Raw genomic sequence first — 21,236 nt, forward strand, 5'->3', positions numbered from 1 at the left:
AGTATTTCTAAGCAAAGCAAAAGCCTCTGAATAAAGTGAAAGTGGTTGTTCATAAAATAATTTACTACGAAAGTCCTTCAGATACCAAGCTCTCCTTGTATGTTTGTGGTTTTCCCATTTACCCAAACTTTACAGGAACTTCTTTGTTATTTAAAGCAAGATACAGCTGTACAGATGTCTCAGTGAATCCGTCGGTTTAAGCACTTATCAGGGCTTCCACACAATTATTTATTTTGCCCTAGTTGCTCCTGTTGTTTGCTGTCACTGACAGGAGGGAATAGGCAACTGTGGCAGTCATTCATTCAATTATAACTTGTAAACCAGTGCTCCCCAATCGTTTTCAAGTTAAGACATGTTACCATTGCTTGTTTGATTTTATGGAACGTGTTCCTTTTTTCTCCCTAAAGGAAACAAAAAGCTTTATGACATATTTATTTTTTTAATAAAACTAAGCAAAAATAAAAGTTAATTCTTTAAAATTTGTTTTGTTCTGTTTTTATTTCAAATTAACAAGCCACTAAATAGTTGATGACCTGTAAGTGCCGGCTGGGTGGTGGGTTGACTGGCTGGGTGAGCAGGTTGACGTGGTTTGGCTGGTTCCTTAGAGGACTGTAGGATTGAGTCTGAGTAGATCTGTTCAGAGCTGCTTGTCCTCTTCTGCTCGGGACTTGAAGGAAGTTCGCTACCTAGTTTCCAACTGTAAGTCACAAGAAAAAAAAAGATGAGTATTTTTATTTGCAGATAATGTACTTGGGGGTAAGCAACAACTTTATATCAGCAAATAGCTGTAAAGAAACACATGCAATAGTTAAGTGCCACTTTCAACTGCATGAAGGAAATATAAAAAGGAATTGTAAAAGATTTCAGGGTAATGAAATTCCTATAATGAGTATATGTGAGCACCGCAGACTGTATCTACCTGATAAAGTTATTACCATGGAGTTATTAAACTTCTACAGTAAGTACTGTATTTCATGTTCTGAATTAGCTACATCTATGGAGTGAGTCTAAATTTTGTAACGACTCTGTGGGTTTGAAACATACCGAAAGGCATTTAGTGGGGTTTTCCTTCTACCAATACAACTGTCATTTATACCATTTCATCTAAAATACAGTTGAAACAGCTAGAAAAGGAGTCCACAATATATCCTTGAGATACTTCAGTGTTATGTAATACTATACTACGGAAGATTTTAGGTTGGCTTTCTTCTTTTGGTTTTTCAAGACAGGGTTTCTCTGTGTAGCCTTAGCTGTCCTGGACTCTCTTTGCAGAACAGGCTGGCCTGGAATTCACGGAGATCCACCTGCCTCTGCCGCCCTGAGTGCTGGGATTAAAAGTGTGCACCATTATGTCCAGCTTTTTTTTTTAATTGTGGTTTTGTTTTGGTTTTTGTTTGTTTGTTTGTTTGTTTTGTTTGTTGAGACATAGTCTTTCTGTGTACTCCTGGCTGTCCTGGAACTCACTTTGTAGACCAGGTTGGTGTCAAAAGTCAGAGATCCTCCTGTCTCATCCTCTCATGAAAATGTAAATTCTAATCCTGGACAGATGATGACAGCTTTTTACATATTAATGCCTTCATCTTAAGACAGGCATTTGTTGCTTTGTTGTTGTATTTTTAAGATAAGGTCTCACTTTTTAGTCCAGGCAGCCTGGGGCCTCAAACTGGACTAGAACCTATGATGGCCCTTTTGTCTCAATCTCAAGTGCCTCGATAACTTACAGGTATGAGTCACTGCACCTCACACCATACCACCACACTTTGTTGTTGTTTGTTTTTTGTTTTTGCAGTACTAGGGAGGGAAACTAGACCTTGCATATGGTAAGCAAGGACTTTACCACTGGTCTGTATCACAAGCCCCCTTTTCACCTTTATTTTGAGATTTGGTCTCTAATTGTCCAGACTGACCTTGAATTTTGGATTCTCTGGTCTCAGCTTCCATGGTAGCTAGGACTATAGATCTGGGCTATGAGTTTCAGCTGAAAGGCTTTTTCCAAAAGGCTAAATAATAGAAGTTTTCTTGGAGACTACAGTTTATGTAAACTTCTATATAAATGATAATATTTCCTTACAAACTTAAAAACTAAATAGTTATCTTTGGATAGTATTTTATTTAAAACAGATATGTACCCCCTGCTTACTGATTTCTTTTAGGCAAATTAACAAAGCTGAGCGAAGTTCCAATTGCTTTTAGCCATTCTGCAGTTCATATTAATTATTAGGTTTTTTTTTTTTTTTTTAAGTACAATTAAGTTATCCCATGAAAATCTGAAATTCTGCCATAGTTAAAATTGTTGGCTACTTTAAAGATTTAGTACATGGTCAAGGAGCATCACTGACAACCACCTCTGCTCATGCAAGGCTAAAGCTTTGGAAGATGTCCTCACAGTTCTGTGTACTGTGTAGGCAGGCATTAAGTCAGCTAAAAGATATTCAAGGAATGAATTAAACCATAAACATAAGACCAACTAACAAAAGTGCAGATGAAACCTTTCAGTGATGGGCCAAGGGTAACCTTAGGGCTACAACCAAGCTCAAAAGGGAAAATCAAGTAGTGTTGTATTTCGCTTTAATTTGGGTTAGTGGGTTCCTGTATGCTGCTGGACTCAGTAGGCTAGACTTTCTATTTCATGTTTAAGTAATTCATTTATTACTAGCTGTGTCTCCTTATATTCAGTCTTAAAGTCACTTTAATTACTTAGCTTACAGGCTCAACTAAGTGTTCAAGAGCCTCTAAACCCCTTCTAATGCTTTCCTAGTCTTGGGGCCAAATTAGTTGATGGATCTTGTATTGGGTACAGCAGAACTGCACTTGGAATAGTTTCCCAGTTCATTAGGTACTGCTGTTAAGAGCTGAGTGCCAAGAGCGCTCTACCCAGGTACTGCTTGATGGCATGATAACATTGTAGTCCGAAATAGAAGTTTTTGTATAATCATTCATTTGTAATATTTCTGAGCAGCAGTGGTAGGCTTTTGACAAGTCAGACCCGCTTGAAGATTTTTAGAGGCTTCCGTTTTTGTGGTGCTGGACAGCAAACAACCAGGAGCCATCTGCATGCTAGGCAAGTGCTGTCTACTGAGCTACATCCCTAGCCCTAAAGTTGCAATATTTATTTTGTTCAAGACTTTTTTTAACTCATACTGGGCATAGCTGGTTTGCATTTAAGGACAGCAGTCGTAAATTTAACTGGTATTGTTCTCAGTCATTTTAAGCTGAATGAACCTGCTGTGTATGATGCCCCCTATAAAAGTAACTGGAGTCATTCAAATGCAAGTTTCTACCCATAGCTCTAGGCACATGCCTGCATTTTCTAGAGCCACAGCTTCAGCAGTCTTATAATTAACTTGCCAGTGTATACACCTCATGCTAGGTGAGTGGGAATGCAGGCTTCTGTGAATCATTGTTACCCAATTTTGTGATAAATTACTGCCATTTGTCATCAGCAGCTTAGTCACAGGCCTGTCTGTTCAAGAAAGTCATATGATTTTAGTAACTAGGTTGTGGGCAAATTGAGAGAATATAAAGCAGAATGGCATCTAGCTTATGGTATGCAATCAGATTTTATCTGCTAATGGTGTCAGTAACAGCAACACCAGGAATGGTGATGGCGGCGATAGAACAGAACTCCCAAAGAGGTCCACATCCTACCACTAGGAACCTGCCAGTATGTTACTTATTATGGCAAGGGGGTGATTAAAGATCTTAAGATGGGGTAATGTCTTGCTCTGTTACAACAATGCCTAGCAATATTTAATGTAGTTTTTATGTAGCTCAAGACCGAGGAGGCTTCACCCAGTACAAAAGCAGAAGGACAAATGGACGTGTGTAAAGAGGAAAGGGGGACGGACGGCATTGATAACCAGCCCATTCACTGGGGCTCTGTACTGGGCCTTGCCTCTTAATCCTACCGCTTGGAGGACTAAATGTTGATATATACTAAATTAAAGGTAAACCATGTTGAGATTATAGCAGGGGATTATTTAACCCCAACATCAGCGAAAGAGTGCTTTTGTAGCTGTTTTAAATGTATGAGTGTTTTGCCTGCATGCATGTGCTGCACATGCGTGCCTTAGTACCTGCAAAAGTCAGGAGAGCATCGGATCACTGGAACTAGAGTAGAAAGAAGGTGGTTGTGAGCCATCCTGTGAGTGCTGGGACCTGAACCTGGATCCTCTGCAAGACCACCACGTGTCCTTAACTGCTAAACCATCACCAGCCCCACAAGAATACTTCTAAAAAGGCAAAGATCAGAGAGAAGTTGAGAAGATACTACGCTGCTGGCTTCAGAGATGAAGGTTTCTATGTCATGAGCCAAGGAGTACACACAGCCTCTAGAATCCAGAAAAGAAAAGAGATACTTACTTAGAGTTTTGAAGGAAACGGCTATGTCAGTGCCTTGATTTTTAAGACTAGCCTCCAGAAGCAAAGGAGAACACATTGCTGGTGAGCTTGTCGCTAAGATGGTACAGAATAGCAATGAGTAGCTATTGGAAGGAATAACCATCAACAAACTGTTCAAATATAAATCGATAATTGAAATGCCCTCAAAAGCTAAATTTTCCCAGTGCTTGTTGAGAATTTAAAAGGCAGTGTGAGGTTCTAAGTATCAAGCGGCAGTTGACTACGGAATTTACGCTTAGTCACTGGAGGCTGTTACATCCACACCATATACCATTTTCATTCGATCTATGAAACTGAGCCCAACAATTAGTCTGATTTGTTATTTGATATGTGTGAGTACTGTTCACACTTTTTTTTTTTTTTTTTTTTTTTTACCTCCAGCTCTTACTACAGTAGTATTCCTAATTACAGGAATTCTTTTAAAAATACCTGCCTTTTCTTCCCTATAGTCGACCACATCTAATAAAAAGTGATGATGGCCTTAGGAAAGCCGTGCCTCCATGGCTGGCCTTTGAAGACATGCCACAAAGCTTATTTTTCACTGGGTGGGCAGTGGAGGGTCAGGAGACTACTGTGAACAGGCTCCTTCCTCCACTCTGGCATGCTTTCCTGTTGGAGGGCAATCCTATCCCTGCTTTTCTGGTTCAACAGAAACCTCCCATCGGAAGGCAGAGTGGGTGAAAAACCAGCTGGATCTGGGGTTGTTCCTGGGGTGCCAAGGGAATGGTCAAGTTTCCTTACTTCAGTGTCCTCTGTCACAGAATGACTCAAGCCCAAAGGAAGCCAACAGAAGACTCTTGGGCTCCCCAGCCTCACTTTTTAAAGAATTAAATAGTGTGAACAGTGTTGTGGTTTCCCAGAGCTGAGAAAACAAAGAGGTTTCTCTAGGAACAATTTGTGCCAACAGGATGAAAGGGAAGAGACGGACAGGAATCAGATAAATAGTAAGGCTCGAAGATCAGCCCCAAATACGCCAGGTCAGCCTGTAGCCAATTGGGCTGTGTGGAAGCAAGACAAGTAGATATGGGACATGGATTTTGTTGTACTTTTGAGTAGCTACAACCAAAATTTCACTAGGTTAACATAAAGGATGTGAGGTGTGTTTTAATTTGTGGCTTTAGGATGCCCACTTGGTTTTATGCTCCTTGGCCTAAACATGGTGGTAATGGGAAGAGCAGAAGAGCCATCTCAGGGTTCATAGAAATAGCAAAAGACCAGGCACAAGATCCTCCCAAAGACTTCTTTCCCAGTGACCTACTTCCTCCAGTTGTGACTTACCTCCTCAGGTTTTTGGAACCTCCCAGAATAGAGTTAGGGGAGGAATGAGCCCCCTTAGGTGGGCCTTTGAGGGGTGGAGGCACTACATTTCATAACCAAACTATAAGACCTTTTCAGGGATATCTAGTGAGCCAAAAATGTAGGAAGGAAATAGCTGACAGCCGTGCCTATGGAATTCCTAGGTAAAGAATTCTATATATTGGCAGCTTAGTATAGACACACATACACAACAGTTAGGGTGATATTATATCCAGCAGTGTCATTATTTCACAGCCCCGCCCCCAAGTGAAGAAGGGATGCTACTCTCCTAGGTCAACAGAATAAGCAATTCCACCCTCACTGGGCATGTCCCATGCTTCATGAAGTGGTTCAAGGCACAGCACCAGATTTTTTTTCCTTTTTATTAATTCATTCATATTACATCTCAATTGTTATCCCTTCCCTTGTATCCTCCCATTATTCCCTCCCTCCCACTTTCCCCCTACTCCCCTCCCCTATGACTGTGACTGAGGGGGACCTCCTCCCCCTGTATATACTCATAGGGTATCAAGTCTCTTCTTGGTAGCCTGCTTTCCTTTCTCTGAGTGCCACCAGGTCTCCTCATCAAGGGGATGTGCTCAAATATGGGGCACCAGAGTTCTTGTGAAAGTCAGTCCCCACTCTCCACTCAACTATAGAGAATGTCCTATCCGTTGACTAGATCTGGGTCGGGGTTCGATGTTTACTGCACGTATAGCCCTTGGCTGGTGCCATAGTTTGAGCAGGGCCCCTGGGCCCAAATCTGCCACAGCACTAGATTTTTAATCCTGTTCTCACCTAGATAGCCAGAATACTGATAATTTAATCAATTTGATCAAGATAAACTGCCAAGTTTGAAAATTCTGGTAAAATGCAATGTACTTAATGTCAAGTTATGCCATTTATTTAGACTTACTAAACTGGAAACTTTCAGATTCTTTTTTACTACATGCCTTGTGACTGTTACCTGCAATGACTAAGTGTTGAGGCCAGACCACATCCCAGCTGATGATTAGATAGTGCTTAGCAGGCATGGCTTCCCTGAAGACAAGGGTTGGACCTTTATTGTATTAGGCTGAGCTGGAATCTATTTTTATGCCTCAACTGTTGTTAAATTCTGGTCACTATTTGCTAATTAACATTCCTGTAAGCCAAAAATGGTAACTCATCTTGATCCTGTAATTCCAGCACTGAGGAAGTTAAGGCAGGAGGATTGCTATGAGTTTGAATTCACAGTCTGTACTGCAGAAAGAGACCCAGTCTCAAAACAACAACCAATTTTCTTTAATCATATTGATCTTGGCAGGCTCCTGTGCGTAAGCTTTGCTGGTCTCCCCTGTCTCCTGAGTCATTCCTGAAAAACAGCACGCTTTGGGGGAAAGGGGAGTAGAGCATGTAGTTTGAAACAGTGAATAGAACTCTGAGTAAAATGTAAGAGTGACAAATTAATATCATTTGACTACTTAGAAAAAGAGAGCTTGAATTCTAGTCCCTGATGTTTTGTGAGCTTTAACCAAGTCACCTGACCACTCCAGGCTTCAGTTTCCTTATCTGAAAACTGAGTGGAACGGACATCTGAAGGCATTCCTATGATTCTGTGGCAGTTGAAGAGAGAGTCCATCTATTGCTTGAATTATTAGTACTAAGACTGTGGCCTTAGCCTTATGTCATAAGAAAAGTCATCTGATTCCAAGCTGAAGGACTCCAAATAACTCCAGAAAAGAGAAATAAAATTGAACTTGAGAATTCCTCACAGGACCCTGTTGTACCTGCTGCCTATTTATAGAGCGTTCTTGTCAGTGATGTCACCATGTGAGTTCTGAAATCTCTATTTCCCCTCCTTTATCCCACTCGCTCATCCCTCTCTCTCTCTTCCTGTCTCCCCATTTCCACTACCTTGTGCCCATACCATCAGTCAAGCAGGCCCTCTCCCCAAGAACACCGTAAGGTTTGTGGTCAAGGTCCCGGAAAAACAAAAGCCTTCCCTAAAGCCTCATAGTGAGAACAGGAGCTCTGATCCAGAAGCCAGCTCAGCCTTATGGACTGAATGCCCCACGTGTTAATCGCTTCCTCCTCTGTGATCAGGTTCTGTCAGCCCAGAAGACAGGCCTGCCCCCCTCTGGGGCGTTCCTGCTGCAGGGGGGGGGGGCTGAGGGAGGATTCCTGAGCTAGTGTTGGAAACCTTTCCTCTGGACCCAGCTTTGGGGTGAGCAGCAGAGTGAAGACATTTGATTTCAAATGGAGCATGCAAAGCTGTGGGCCCAGGCTCATGACTGGCAGTTTCTGTTCTTAGGTTGTGCTCTCTGACTCAGTTTCACATGCAGCTGCTCTCGGGGTGGGGTGGGGGACAGGGGGTGGGGTGGGGTGTTCCCGTGGTCTTTTCTAATGAGCAGTTCTGCTCCTGGCAGCCTCAGCCACTCTTGCCAATTCCCCAAGCTCTACCCCCCTGCATGAGTTCCCACACCTGCCTCAGAACGGAATGGAAAATTTGCCCCAAAGCAAGTTAATTCCTCCACTAAGATACATATTTAATGCATCTTAAAAATAGAGACTGAAAGTCATTTCCATAGCTAGTTCATGTTCTTGATGACAAATTTTCTTTTAAATAAGACTTTTACATATGCAGACATGCTTTATTTAACATGAGACACACTTTATTCCCATGATGAACAGATTATGAGTATTCTTGGCTGACCTTCCCTGGCACGACACTGTAGGAAACCAGAGTTACACTCGATTTCCGTCCTTTCCCTTAGCAATCTGCTCTTCCAGGCTGTCACACAGTGTCCCAGGAGTTGAGGAACTCTGAGAGCTGGGATGACATTTCCGCTGGAAGAAATGTGTTTTTAGAACCCAAGGACACACCACAAATATCTTTCAAGAGCCCCCCCCACCTCCCATTCCCCACCCCCACCCCTCTCAGTTCCCTATCTTAATGTGTTGTTCGTTGGTCAAGGTAGCTATGCAAATCTTGGACTGGATTAGAGATAAATGCACCACTATCTAAAGAAGAGAGCTATCCTAAGAGACAACACTGTTGTGATACAGTCCCCATGTCTGATCCCTATACTGAGCCCTGGCTGAGAATTGTTCACCTGCTAGGTCAGCCCACAAGAGATCACACCACTGAGAAGGAGTGTTTGCCTACAGATAACATTTACCTGTGAGATCGACCCACCGGGCAAAAACACATACAAAACACACTGTGTGTGAAAGGGAGAAGTATGCTTCCCAATACCTCGGTGCTTTTTCAAAACATCTTCTTTTCTGACTAGCCAAATATGTGCACAAGGATGCAGAAGAGAAAAGAATATGTGGAGTTTCCCTGTAGAGGCAAAAGCTGTCATCACTTTCTTATATATCTGAGATAGTTGGCACTTTCTCTCTGGGCCAAAACAAACAGGCAGACAGCAAGCTGGCGTAGACAACTTGGAAGGGGTAAAGGTTTATTTGGGCTCACAGTTTCAGAGATTTTGGTTTAAGATAAGCTTAATCTGTTGCTACATGATTGTTGTGAAGGAAAAACAAACAAACTAACTGGCCTCGTGGTGATCAGGAAGCAAGAGAGATGCGGACAGAGGAAAAGGCCAGAACAAATTATACTTCTCACAGCAGCTCACTTCCTCCAAGCAGGCCCTACCTTCCATAGCTTCTCCCTCCCCCCCATAATCTAATTAAGAATTCATCAATGGATCAGTACAGTGATTAGGTCAAAGCCTTCACGATCAAGTCACATCCCAAAAGCTCATCGGCTGACAACCAGGCATGTAACATTTGAGCCTTTTGGCGGACACTTAATCTCTAACTCATAAGATCCTTCCAAGGATCACATTGATGAATATATCTAATTTTCGGAGATAATGGGCTATTAAACACAGTTTGTGTCCCTTGCTTTTTTCATTTGACAATTTATGGAGTGCAGCTTCATTCTTCATGTTGTTGTTTTGTTTTTTCGAGACAGGGTTTCTTTGTGTAATAGCCCTGGCTGCCTGGACTCACTTTGTAAACCAGGCTGGCCTCAAATTCACAAAGACCTTCCTGCCTCTGCCTCCCGAGTGCAGGGACTGAAGGCGTGTGCCACCATGCCCAGCTAGCGTCTTCACTCTTCTTATGGCTATAAGACGGTCTGTGGTGGGCATGTTCTGTGATTTACTTACTTCTTACTGATGAACTTTCAGGTTGTTGGCAGTGCTGTTAACTACAAACTGTGCTGTGGTATCTTGTTCCCATACCCTCTTGAGCATGTTGCATTTTGACAGACTAAGTCCCTAGAAGTGGGCTTGTTGAGTCAAAGGATAGTGCATTTTAAGTTTGGGGACATACTATCACATCATTTACCTTGGAGATTGCATCAATTTCTCAGCATGCCTCCAAATAAATACCTTCCCTTCACTAAAGTAAAAGCATCAGAGGACAGTGGCCTCCTAACAGTCTTTCTGTCCTGCTTGAGTTTGTTTTTGCGGAGATGATTTTAAAATAAACCTGCATAAACTAGGCGTGGTAGCACACCCCCTTTTAATCCCAGCACTCAGGAGGCAGAGGCAGAGGCAGAGGCAGGCAGATCTTCATGAGTTTAAGGCCAGCCTGGTCTATAGTGAGTATTAAGCCAGCCAGAGCTATATAGTAAGACCCTGACTCAGGCTCACTCAAATGCTATCCCTTCCCACTTTTTTGAGAGTTGCTGGGGCTCCAACCCAAGGTCTCACCTATGCTAAGCATGTGCTCCATCACTGAGCCCCTCCCCCACCAGTCCTCTGAGTTATTTTAGCATCACTTGCTATCAGAAGTCCCTTTGAGTTTGGGGTTGGTTTGGCTTTTGTTGTTGTTGTTGTTTTCTTTTCCTACTTGCCTACCAACAAGAAGGTAAACCTAGGAGACCAGAAAGGGTGACTATCTCTATTTCCCACCTAGTACCTGGCAGTAACTGGCATTCAGTGAATATGGTTTGGTTGGTCTAGACCACTTTTGGTACCTTTGGTACCCAAGACATGAGTTTGCTCCAGGATACTCCCATCTCTGTCCACGACATGTACAAAACATTGGCCCAGAGGAGTTTCTGACACATTCTGCTAGTAGTCCACAGGCTTTGGAGAGAAAATATGATTTACATCAGCTTTAAGGAAAACAGGGCTGGAAGAATCTATCCAGTCCTTTGATTTGGGCCTAAAAAGTAAGTTGCATTTATCCTTGGCTGTGAGCAAACCATGGGTCAAAGTGAAATAGAAATTACCATGTGTAAACTAGTTTAAAGACCACCTTTAATGAACTCTAAAGCAGAGGCTTTTGACTTTGGTCTGGAGTGCTGTGTTGAGGAAGCTCTGTCAGGAAGAGTCCTCCGCAGTGATTCACTGAAAACAGGTAGTAACAAATGAGTGTTTGTTGAAGGGGTGTTCCTGAATCCAGGAGTTATTCACCTGGGTCCTGGGTGTGGCTGGCAGGTTTGGCTAGGCCTAATTAATTGGGCTCAGCCATGTGGGAAACTTCAGTAATGACTGTCAGTATTAACATTTTGTGTCACTCATTCACTGGCCCGGCCCCAGGAAGACGTGACAATGTCATTTGAGCTCTCCAGACATTATAAATCCTGAGTGATACAGGGGACAGCAACTAACTTTTCCCACTGGAAAATACTTCTCAATCTTAATTAAGTATATGAAGGAAGTTCCTCTTTATTGCCAGAGATCGTGTGTTTCCCAGAGCTCTGCCGTTCACTTCCTGTGTAGAAATTAGATGTAGACCTCTTCGTGTGAATGTCATGCCTTAGGGTCACCATCCTGGCTTCTTTAGCAGAGATACTACTATTTTCTCAAGCTTCTGTAACGTGCTGTGAAAAGACAGCTTTGGATGCTGAGTAGCAACCTGGCGAGCCAGGTGGCTGTTTCCAAACACCCCTACTGAGATTCTCCAGTCCCTCTTGAGCATGGCCATCCAGATCTGAAGGGCAAGGAGAGAGCAGCCGGCAAAGGGCTATCTGCGTACAGATAGCCTCATCTGTCAGCAATCTGCTCCTGCTGGCTTGGCCTCCACTCCTGAGCGCAGGATCGTGGGAACTTCTTCATGGCCTTTGCCAGTTTTAACCTCAGCAGCCCAGGGACTTCTGAGAGAATGTGGTGGGACTGGGTGATCTGCGGGACAGACTTGAGGCAGCCTGGTCCACAGGACTTCTCTTGGGTCTGTCAATGATTCTTAGTAGGCCCAGACTCCTTAGCTAGAAAGTCTCCAATATTAACACTGAGAAAGGATTGGGCCTTTTCCAGAAGAGTGATACAAAATTCTAGATCCTCCAGATCTGAGCACTTGAGCAAGTATCTTCTCCAAGCCTGGAAAGAGAACAGTGTGGAAATGCAGGGGGGGGGGGGGACCAGTGCCTTCTAGAGGCAGCATGTGATTTCCATAACTGAGACCCAAAGTTGATCTGGATGGCTCTTGATACTTTGGGAAATTTTATAAAATATATTTCAAATAAAAATGGACTAGGTACTTGTGATTATGAAATGTACTCGATTTTGAAAAGAGGCATTGCTGGAATTCTGTCTCACTGGAGATGTCCACATGCATTTCTCTATACATTTTCAAACACCATGTGCCTGGGTATGGTGACCCTGCCTGTCACCACTCTGCTGGAAGCTTAGGAAAAGAAGCTTGCTGTGCCTTTCAGGCCAGCCTGGCCCCTAGGGTGAAACTCCCATCCCCAGAGAAAGCAAAATAAAGCTTCACTTCAAAAGATTTATAAATTCATCTATCTGCCTTCAGTTTTCTGCTTGGGAAATAAGAAACATCACTCCAAATGACTTATACGTGCAGGGAGAAAGAGAGGGGACACAACCTGCCTAGTGGGGTGGGAGCACTGTTAGTTCTACAGGAGCCACCAAGGCTGTTTCCATGACCAAACCCTCTACCTAGGAGAGCTATCCCTTCCAATGGTTCATTTTGCCAACCCTGACTTAACAATGCCATCCCCTTAGCCAGGCAGTGGTAGCACACGCCTTAATCCTAGCACTTGGGAGGCAGAGACAGGCAGATCTCTACAAGTTTGAGGCCAGCCTGGACTACAAAGCAAGTTCAAGATGGTCAGGGCTACACAGAGAAACCCTGTCTCAAAAAACAAAAACAAAAACAAAGCAAAACAAACACACACACACACACACACACACACACACACACACACACACACACACACACACACACACACTCCAATACCATCCCCTCAGATGGATGGCTCACAGGAATCTGTGCTTTGGCCCAACTTGTGCTGTAGGCACACAGGTGAGGCCATGGCTTTCTGGGTTCCTCCATGTAACTGTGCTGTAGCTATCTGCTAAACCTGAGGTGACGCTGCATTAGAAAAGCCACTGTGAGGTAGTTAAGAGATCTGATGCCTTATTCCATCTGAGAGAGCTGGAACTAGGCATCTGGCCTCCATGTGCTTATGAGTCCTTGTGTGTAGAGCATAGAGACCATTCTAGAATCAGTCGTCTGTGCCCTCTTCAGAGAGGCTCATTGGCTTTTTGCTTTTATTTGTGGTATATTTATTTGTCTAGACACTCTCTCCCTAGGTGGCTCAGGATGACCTGGAACTTGCAATCTTCCTCCCTCATCTTCCCAAGTGCCAGGATTAAAGGTATATGCCACCACTCCCAGCCACAAAAGTCTTTTAAAATGCCCTTGAAGACTCACAAAGGTGGCAGGCAGGCAAGGCTCAGGCAAGATTTATCTACCCTCCATCTAGCATTTGTTGAGTCTCTGTTCTGTACCAGGCACAGGTGTAAGTGCTAGGCTACAGCAGCCAACAAGCATCTCACTCCTTGCCTTCCTGAAGCATCCATTGCCAGCTCTCAAGAAGCCTGACACAGAACCAATGCCCTTGGCAAGCTGCAGCGTTCACTCCGCCAGTGCTACGTTTGGCAAATGTACACACCCATGTAGCTTGCAAGATAGGCCATTTGGGTGTGCTATCCAGAGGACAAGACACAGCTAGGCTTGGGATCAGAGGAACCTGAGCCTAGCCCAAATACTTTTGGACACTCGCTGTGTGGCCCTGGCCCACCACCTGCCTTTCTGCACCTATTTCTCTGACAAGGCAGGAATTTGACATTGTGTGCCTGTCTCTAAGGGAAGTGTGTGAACCAGTGTTTGGAAAGTCTGTATCAGTTGAAAAGGCAAATAAATGCACTGAGATGTGTGGCCTGCCCTGGTGCGGCTCACTCACTGCTGGCCTTTCAGGAGACCCATGTGTAAACACAGGGCTACATAACGAACTTGCTGCTGGGTCAATATCAGCCGGTGGGTACAAAGGCACACACAGGCTAGGAGGAGTCAGAGAGAAACAGGCCTGGGCTTTGGGAGAGGAGTCCTTTCTCTGGCTCCTTATTTTAATCTTTTCAAAAGAAGAATCACCTAGCAAATGTGACTATCTTCAGGACTGTCGGGTTTCATTCATTCAGAAGGAACAAACCATCTCCTGTGGCAGGCATTTCCTTCTGAGGTGCCATAAGCAGCCAGTGACTGTGAGTATTTTTCCAGGTTCTTCAGGTGGAAGTCAAACGACCCCACAAAAAAATTATTTGATATGGTACCATCCAGTGCTTCAGTAGCGAAAGATGCAACAGCTTTATTTATATTGGTGTCAGCCAGCAATTGAGGGAGAGACAGGTGTTGTTGTTGTTGTTGTTGTTGTTGTTGTTTGTTGTTTTGTGGGGGTGTTTTTGATTTATTTGGTTGGTTGGTTGGTTTGGGTTTGGTTTGGGTTTTGGTTTTTTTGAGACAGGGTTTCTCTATATAGCCTTGGCTGTCCTGGACTCAATTTGTAGTCCATGCTAGGCTTGAACTCACAACAGAGATCTCCCTGCCTCTACCTCCCCTAGTGCTGGGATTACAGGTGTGTACCACCACACATCAGCGAGAGGTAGAATTTAATTACTTAGTTTTTACTCCCCTTTGTCTTACGTTTTTCTGCATTTGGGAAAACACTAGATATTTCGATGTGATGATTTATAACGAATAAAGCAACTTCAAAACAGAAAATGGAAAGCCATGGTGTCGTTATATTAATAAAAATGGAGAGGGAAATTCAATATAGGGTCAGGACAAGCAAAGTCTTGAAGGCTGTCAGAGCAAAGTGTGAGAAAAAAATTCCAGGGACTCTCCCTATATAAGTTCTTTATAATTTGACAGAAAACTATTGTTAGTTTTTAATAATAAAAGAATTCAATATTTATTTTTACTTATCTGTGTGTATCTGTCTGCGTATGGGCCATATGCAGGACCCTGAGGAGGCCAGAAGAGGGCATTGGATCTTGAAACTGGAGTTACAGTTCCATAGTTGTGAGCCATGAAGTAGGTGCTGGGGTCTAAACCCAGGTCCTGCAAAGGACCAACAAAAACCATTGACAGTACATCCATTTTTCTTGCCCCAACGTTAACAGACAGACAGACAGTTTATAATGCATCCGGTCTCAGAAGGAATAAGATGCGTCCTAAGAAAGATAGACCATCTGGCCAGTGGCTCGGGCGGTACAGTGCCTGTCTAGCACTCTCGAGTGTGCTGTGCCCTTCTCCACCACTGTGTAAACAGGGCCAGTGGCTCACACCTCTAACCCTAGCATGCAGGGAGAGGCAGAAGGTGAGAAGATGAAGACAAAGCCAGCTACCTGGGACTTAGAAACCCTGTCTCAAAAACATACAAATAATGCAAGCCCCCCAAAGACATCCTCGCTAAAGAGGAAATGTGCTCGGATTCACCAACAACAGTCAGGAGTCGGCCTCCTCTCTAATTTGTGCCTCATTGTGGACAACTGTCCACACCCTTCCTGCCTTTCCTCCCTGCTTCCCATAAACAAGTTAGAGTCATTTGTTGAAAATGGGCAGATTTTTAAACTTCTCTACCCTCTGAGGTGTCCCAAGTCTGGAATATCTAAGGTATCACCTGCCTAGAATGACTCAGAAATAACCAAACAGGATTATAGCAAGGCCTTGGGAAATATAGGCCTGGGACACCGTTGCAGGGACCATGGACTTCTACGAGGTGTCAGTGGGCAGGCAAGAGATCCAGGAGGAAGGTGTCAGCAGCTGGCAGTGCTCTAAGGTTAGTTTTACGATAAGTAGACAAACTCCGTGGGAAAGCACCCCTGCTAGAAGGCCTGGGAAGAGTAAGCAGGGTAATCACATGTGCTCAGCATCCTATGACCACGTGCGTGACTGCACGGGGTGGGGGGGGGGGCATTTCTCAGCATCTTCCTGGCAAATTCCAAAGGTTAAGAACTGCAGAGCCACATGCTGCTGCTGCTACTGCTGCTGCTGTCTGCTGCAGCCTCTGGCCGCTGTCCTCTGGCCATGCCAGGCCTCATGTGACTCTGATGGATCTTGGAACCCACAGCCTATACCCCCCCCCCCCCCCCCCCCCCCCCCCCCCCCCCCCCCCCCCCCCAGCCCCTCCCCCCCCCCCCCCCCCCCCCCCCCCCCCCCCCCCCCCCCCCCCCCCCCCCCCCCCCCCCCCCCCCCCCCCCCCCCCCCCCCCCCCCCCCCCCCCCCCCCCCCCCCCCCCCCCCCCCCCCCCCCCCCCCCCCCCCCCCCCCCCCCCCCCCCCCCCCCCCCCCCCCCCCCCCGGCACTGTTGCTTGTTTGTGTGTGCATTTTATGCTGACCTCTTGGGATGGGATAAAACTGACTCTTCCTCTCTTCACAGCTATTGATTGCTTACGGTTCTTTATCTAGGTGAGGGCTTGTGAGAATTCCCCATCCACTTTGGCATGTCAACTGGTGGTGCATTATGCAGGTCTTATTTAGGGTTTCCTGGGTGAGCTCCCTTGTCACATATAGAAGACACTGTCTTACAGAAGACACCCTGATCCTCTGGTGCTCACACTCTTTCTGCACCCTCTTCCTCCATGTTCTCTGAACCCTAGATGTAGGGTTGTGTTGTAAATGCATCAAGTGGGTTTGGACACCCATAGTAAATTATCTTTTTTCATTTGGCCAGTTGTGGATCTCTGCAACAGCCTTTGCTGCAAAAAGAAGCTCCCTGGATGAAGGATGAGGGCCTCATGGGTGGATAAGAAGATAAATATTTTAAAATACAGTTAGGGCCATATGTGGTGGTCCACACTTTTAAGTCCAGCCCTTTGGGAGGCAGAGGCAGGTGCTGTGAGTTCCAGGCTAGTCAGGGATACCCGGTGAGACCAGGTCTCCAAAAGATTAAAAAAGAGAGAATACAGTTAGGAATTACACTATTTAGGTAAGCAGCAGTAGTGGGGGTTTTTGTTTGTTTGTTTGGGGTTTTGTTTTGTTTTGGTTTTTTGAGACAGGGTTTCTCTGTGTGTCCTGGACTCACTTTGTAGACCAGGCTGGCCTGGAACTCACAGTGATCTACCTGCCTCTGCCTCCTTGAGTGCTGGGATTACAGGAATTTGTCACCACGCCCAGCTGTGGTTCCTCATCCTGACTCCTACTCTGGAAACTTGAATTACTCTGGTGCTTGGTTTTATTTGTTTTTCTTCCCAGCGAGGTCCTGTCTCCAAAATGCAAAGAGCAAAAACAAACAAAACAAAACAAAACAGCAACCACCACCACCACCACCACCAGCAGCAGCAGCAGCAGCAGCAGCAGCAGCAACAACAACAAAAGTGATCCTTAACTAAGATCCAGGAAGATGCTCTGTGTGCCCGGACCAGGGCCACTCTTTATAAGGAGGATCTGTTTTCAGTGTCATCTAATGAATAAACAAACCTGAGGAACTGAGTCCCCGTCCCCCGCCCCCCTGGGGGTTGTTTTGTACCTCAGTGAGAGTGCAGATTTAAGAGCAAAGAGTCTCAGCTGACAAAGGACTCTATCAACTAAGTGTGCTAAGGTCTATCGGTTCTGCTGGGAGGCAAGAAGGAAGTGGAAAGCTTCCATGATCCCCTGGGGTAGCCCTTTCACCGAGGGTAACTGCAGGATTTCTGTTGCCCTCAGTACTTCCCTCCCTGGAAGGGATCACCTTCACACTGATTTCCATAGACCAGATGTGGTGGCCGAGGGGCAGGTAGGGCCTCAGTGCACTCCTACTACGCCTGGGCTCACCCCCACAGGGTCTGCTCTCTTTGAAAACACATTTATTAGCCAAGTAGGGAATGCCTTTTTAATCCCAGCATTGGGGAGGCAGAGGCGGGGGAGGGGGGTGTCTCTGTGAGTTCTAGTCCAGCCTGGTCTACAGAGTGAGTTCTAGGACAGCCAAAGCTATAAGTGAGTGAGAGTCCCTGTCTTGGAGAGGAAGAAAAGGAAGGAAGGAAGGAAGGAAGGAAGGAAGGAAGGAAGGTGGGTGGGTGGGAGGGATGGGAAAACAGGAAAGAAAACACATTATTAGATGTAGAGTCTAATGTCATTGACATGTTACAGCTGTTCTGAGCTAAGTGGTCCAGGCAGTGGCTTGTGGACATAGCACACAAACCTAAGGGACAGAGATGACATGAATTCTGAACAGGCAGAAAGTTGACAGGGTAAAAGCCATCACTATTCAGTTTCCTGTTAAACTTCTTCCCTTTCTGGTAAAAGATGGCATCATTTCCCAAGAGGTTTAAGATGATAAAGCATGGATCACCACAGGAAGCATTACATTTCTCACCACTTAATTAAATTGAACAAAATTACACAAAGGCAAGGCAGTGTGTGTGTGTGTGTGTGTGTGTGTGTGTGTGTGTGTGTGTGTAGAGTGCTAGTCTACTATTTCTTATACTTTTCTGTATGTTTGAAAACAGCTAAATAAATCTTTTTTAAAAGGCTCCACACATCCATATGAAATGATATTGACAGTTCCTTTATTCATCTGGAATTAAGGATCATCATCTTGATTCAGCTTACTATTAAGAATTATCATTAAGCCAGATGTAGTGGTCTATGCAGATAATCATACAGCAGTGGGTCACTAAGCGTTTGAGTGTAGCCTGGCTGGATAGTGATTACCAGGCTAGCCGTGGCTATAAGGCAAGGTCCTGACTCGAAATAAGTAAATAAATAAATAAAAATAAGATTTGAAAACCCCAAAAGAGCAACAACAACAAAAAACAAAAAAACAAAAAACAAACAAACAAACAAAAAAACCGATGACTATTAACTAAGGGCTTGGAAGCATCTCTCCATGCCAGGCCTTTGTACGCATGGTCTTGAAGACTCACAACAACCCAGCAGAACATTTGAATACATTTGGTAAAGACTCTAATTACGGAGGAGGCTCACAGAAACCAGAGTCCAGATCAGAACCCAGAGCTGAAGAGCAAACAGGAGGAAGGTAGGTCCCATGCTCAGGAGGCTCTCCAGGCCTCCTTAGTCTACTAGTTCTTGTATGATCCTCCAGGAACAAAGGTTGCTTCCTGACATGTTGTCTTTACAAATGATGGCTTCCAGCTGGTGTGAAATATTGCACTATCATAAGCAGCACACCTTCCCCTTTGAATGCGTTATTACATAGCATCTCTCCGGTTGTCCTGAGAGCCTGCCACATGTGCCTCCTGGGAGTCCCTAATGGTGGGAAAGGTTGTCATAAAGGACTCGGGGATCCAGTGGCCCCTTTCGGTTTCTGTATACACTGTGAGCTCTGAGAAAGTCATCTCTCTATAAGGTGCTGCCTTGCCTTCCACTCCTTGAGAAGACTGGAACCCTCGCCAGTTCTGCTTTTCACGAGCCAATATGTGGAATTCTTCCCCTTGCAGCCTTATGCTTGCTGAGTGGAAGCCAAGGGTCAGTCCCAGACTGGGAAGAATGAAGGAAGGGCCCCCTTAGAGATGCCAAGGGTCAAAACAGAAACATTTTACATCATGGGTCTAGGTTCCAAAAAAACCCATGAAATACCAGAAAGAGCAATGGATGCCTTAGAGTCTCTCAGGGTCAGATTTGAAACATTTCACACCATGGTCTGAAGTCCAGAAAACCATGAAGTTCCAGTGCTCTTTGGAGACACTGGCATTCCAGGGAGGGGGGCATAAATTACTCCCCACATCACTTCAGGCCTTGAAGGGCATGTATTGTGTTGTAAAAAAAATTTACAGGACGAACTCACACCCCATATGGCCCTCCTGCCATATGTACACACCACACACCCTGTATATGAAAACTACACAATCTCAAAGAGTCCATACAGTTTATCTTTGACAGTGCTATATCCACCCCCTGCTGAGAGGGAGTGGGATCCAGAAAGGCCTCTTAAAACATCGTTGTAAGAGAAAACATGCCAAGGTTTTCCCATTTGTTTACTTGTCAAGGCTAAGAAAACACTCAAACTGGGGCAGAGGGAGAGCAAGCAAGGTCCGTGCTGACCTCAAGTCCAAAGAGGATGCTTTTTTCTTTTCTTCAAAGAAAGACCTCTTTGAGTGTGTCTCTATGGTCGGGAGTCAGGGATTAGGGTGGTTATGGCATGTGGCACCCCAAATAGGCATAGGTCTGTGTCTCTCCATCCAGACTGTCTAGCTGGTCAGAGAAATGCCCCGTGGAAATCAGACACACAGAGGAAATGCCCAGGTTCGATTATCAGCAATCACCCCAGAGAAGAGGCTGCAGTTCCCTTCTGTCACAGAGCTCCCTTCCTGGGCCTCACAGGACTCTGATAACAGCCAATAGAGACGGCTGTTCCAACAGACAACCTCCTTGGAAGACAACTCCCTAGACCTTTGAGGCCTAGAGTACAGAATCTTGCTGAGAGACACTGCAAAACTACCTGACTGCTGTGCCTGGTCATAGGACAAGGTGATTTTGTTTGTTTGTTTTGTTTTGTTTTGTTTTGATACAGCCCTGACCTGGAACTTGCTATATAGTTCAAACTGGCTTCAACCTTACATAGATCTACCTGCCTTTGCCTCCAGAATTCTGAGATTGGAAGCATGAGCCACCGTGTCCAGCCTAAGGGAGATGCAAGTGAACTTGTCACTTTGTCCTGTAATCTCTAAAATGTCCTTTGTGAACTGCTATCAACTAACCTGCTTTATTAAATAGATGTGACACACACTAAAGCCGTTTCTCTTTTTGTTGTTGCTGCTGCTGCTGTGTGTGTATGTGTCTGTGTGTGTGTGCGCGCGCGCGCGCATGCCACAGTGTGCCAGGAACTGAAGTCACGTTGCCAGGCTTGGCCTTCTTCCGTTTGCTGAGGCTTCTTCCCGGCCCAAGAACCCTTCTCTTAGTAATTCAATGTCACCCTTAAGCTTCAAATTCCTCAGCTATAAAACGAAGACGACAATAGACTTGACTGTAAAAAAAAAGTCAGGATTGCACAAGAGATGGCACGGAAGGTGCCAAGTACAGTACCTCGCCCACTGTCAGGGTGAAATACATTAAGCTGCAACAACTGGGGCACAGCTGCAGCCTTAGCAAGTCAAACTAGCAGAGAGCTTGGCTGGCCACACACTGACTGTCTTCAGCCGCATCCTGCCAAACGGTAACTCAGACACTTGCTTTGCTTGCTTTTTTTTTTTTTTCTCATCCAGTGGATTAGGAAATCAAATGGGTCTAGAACTACCTATCCATATGTGCCCAATTAAAATTAGTTCAAGGAGGCAGTTAGTGTGTAGCTGCGCTGTG

The sequence above is a fragment of the Acomys russatus genome, chromosome 15, assembly GCF_903995435.1.
Source record: "Acomys russatus chromosome 15, mAcoRus1.1, whole genome shotgun sequence".
Taxonomy (NCBI): Eukaryota; Metazoa; Chordata; class Mammalia; order Rodentia; family Muridae; genus Acomys; species Acomys russatus.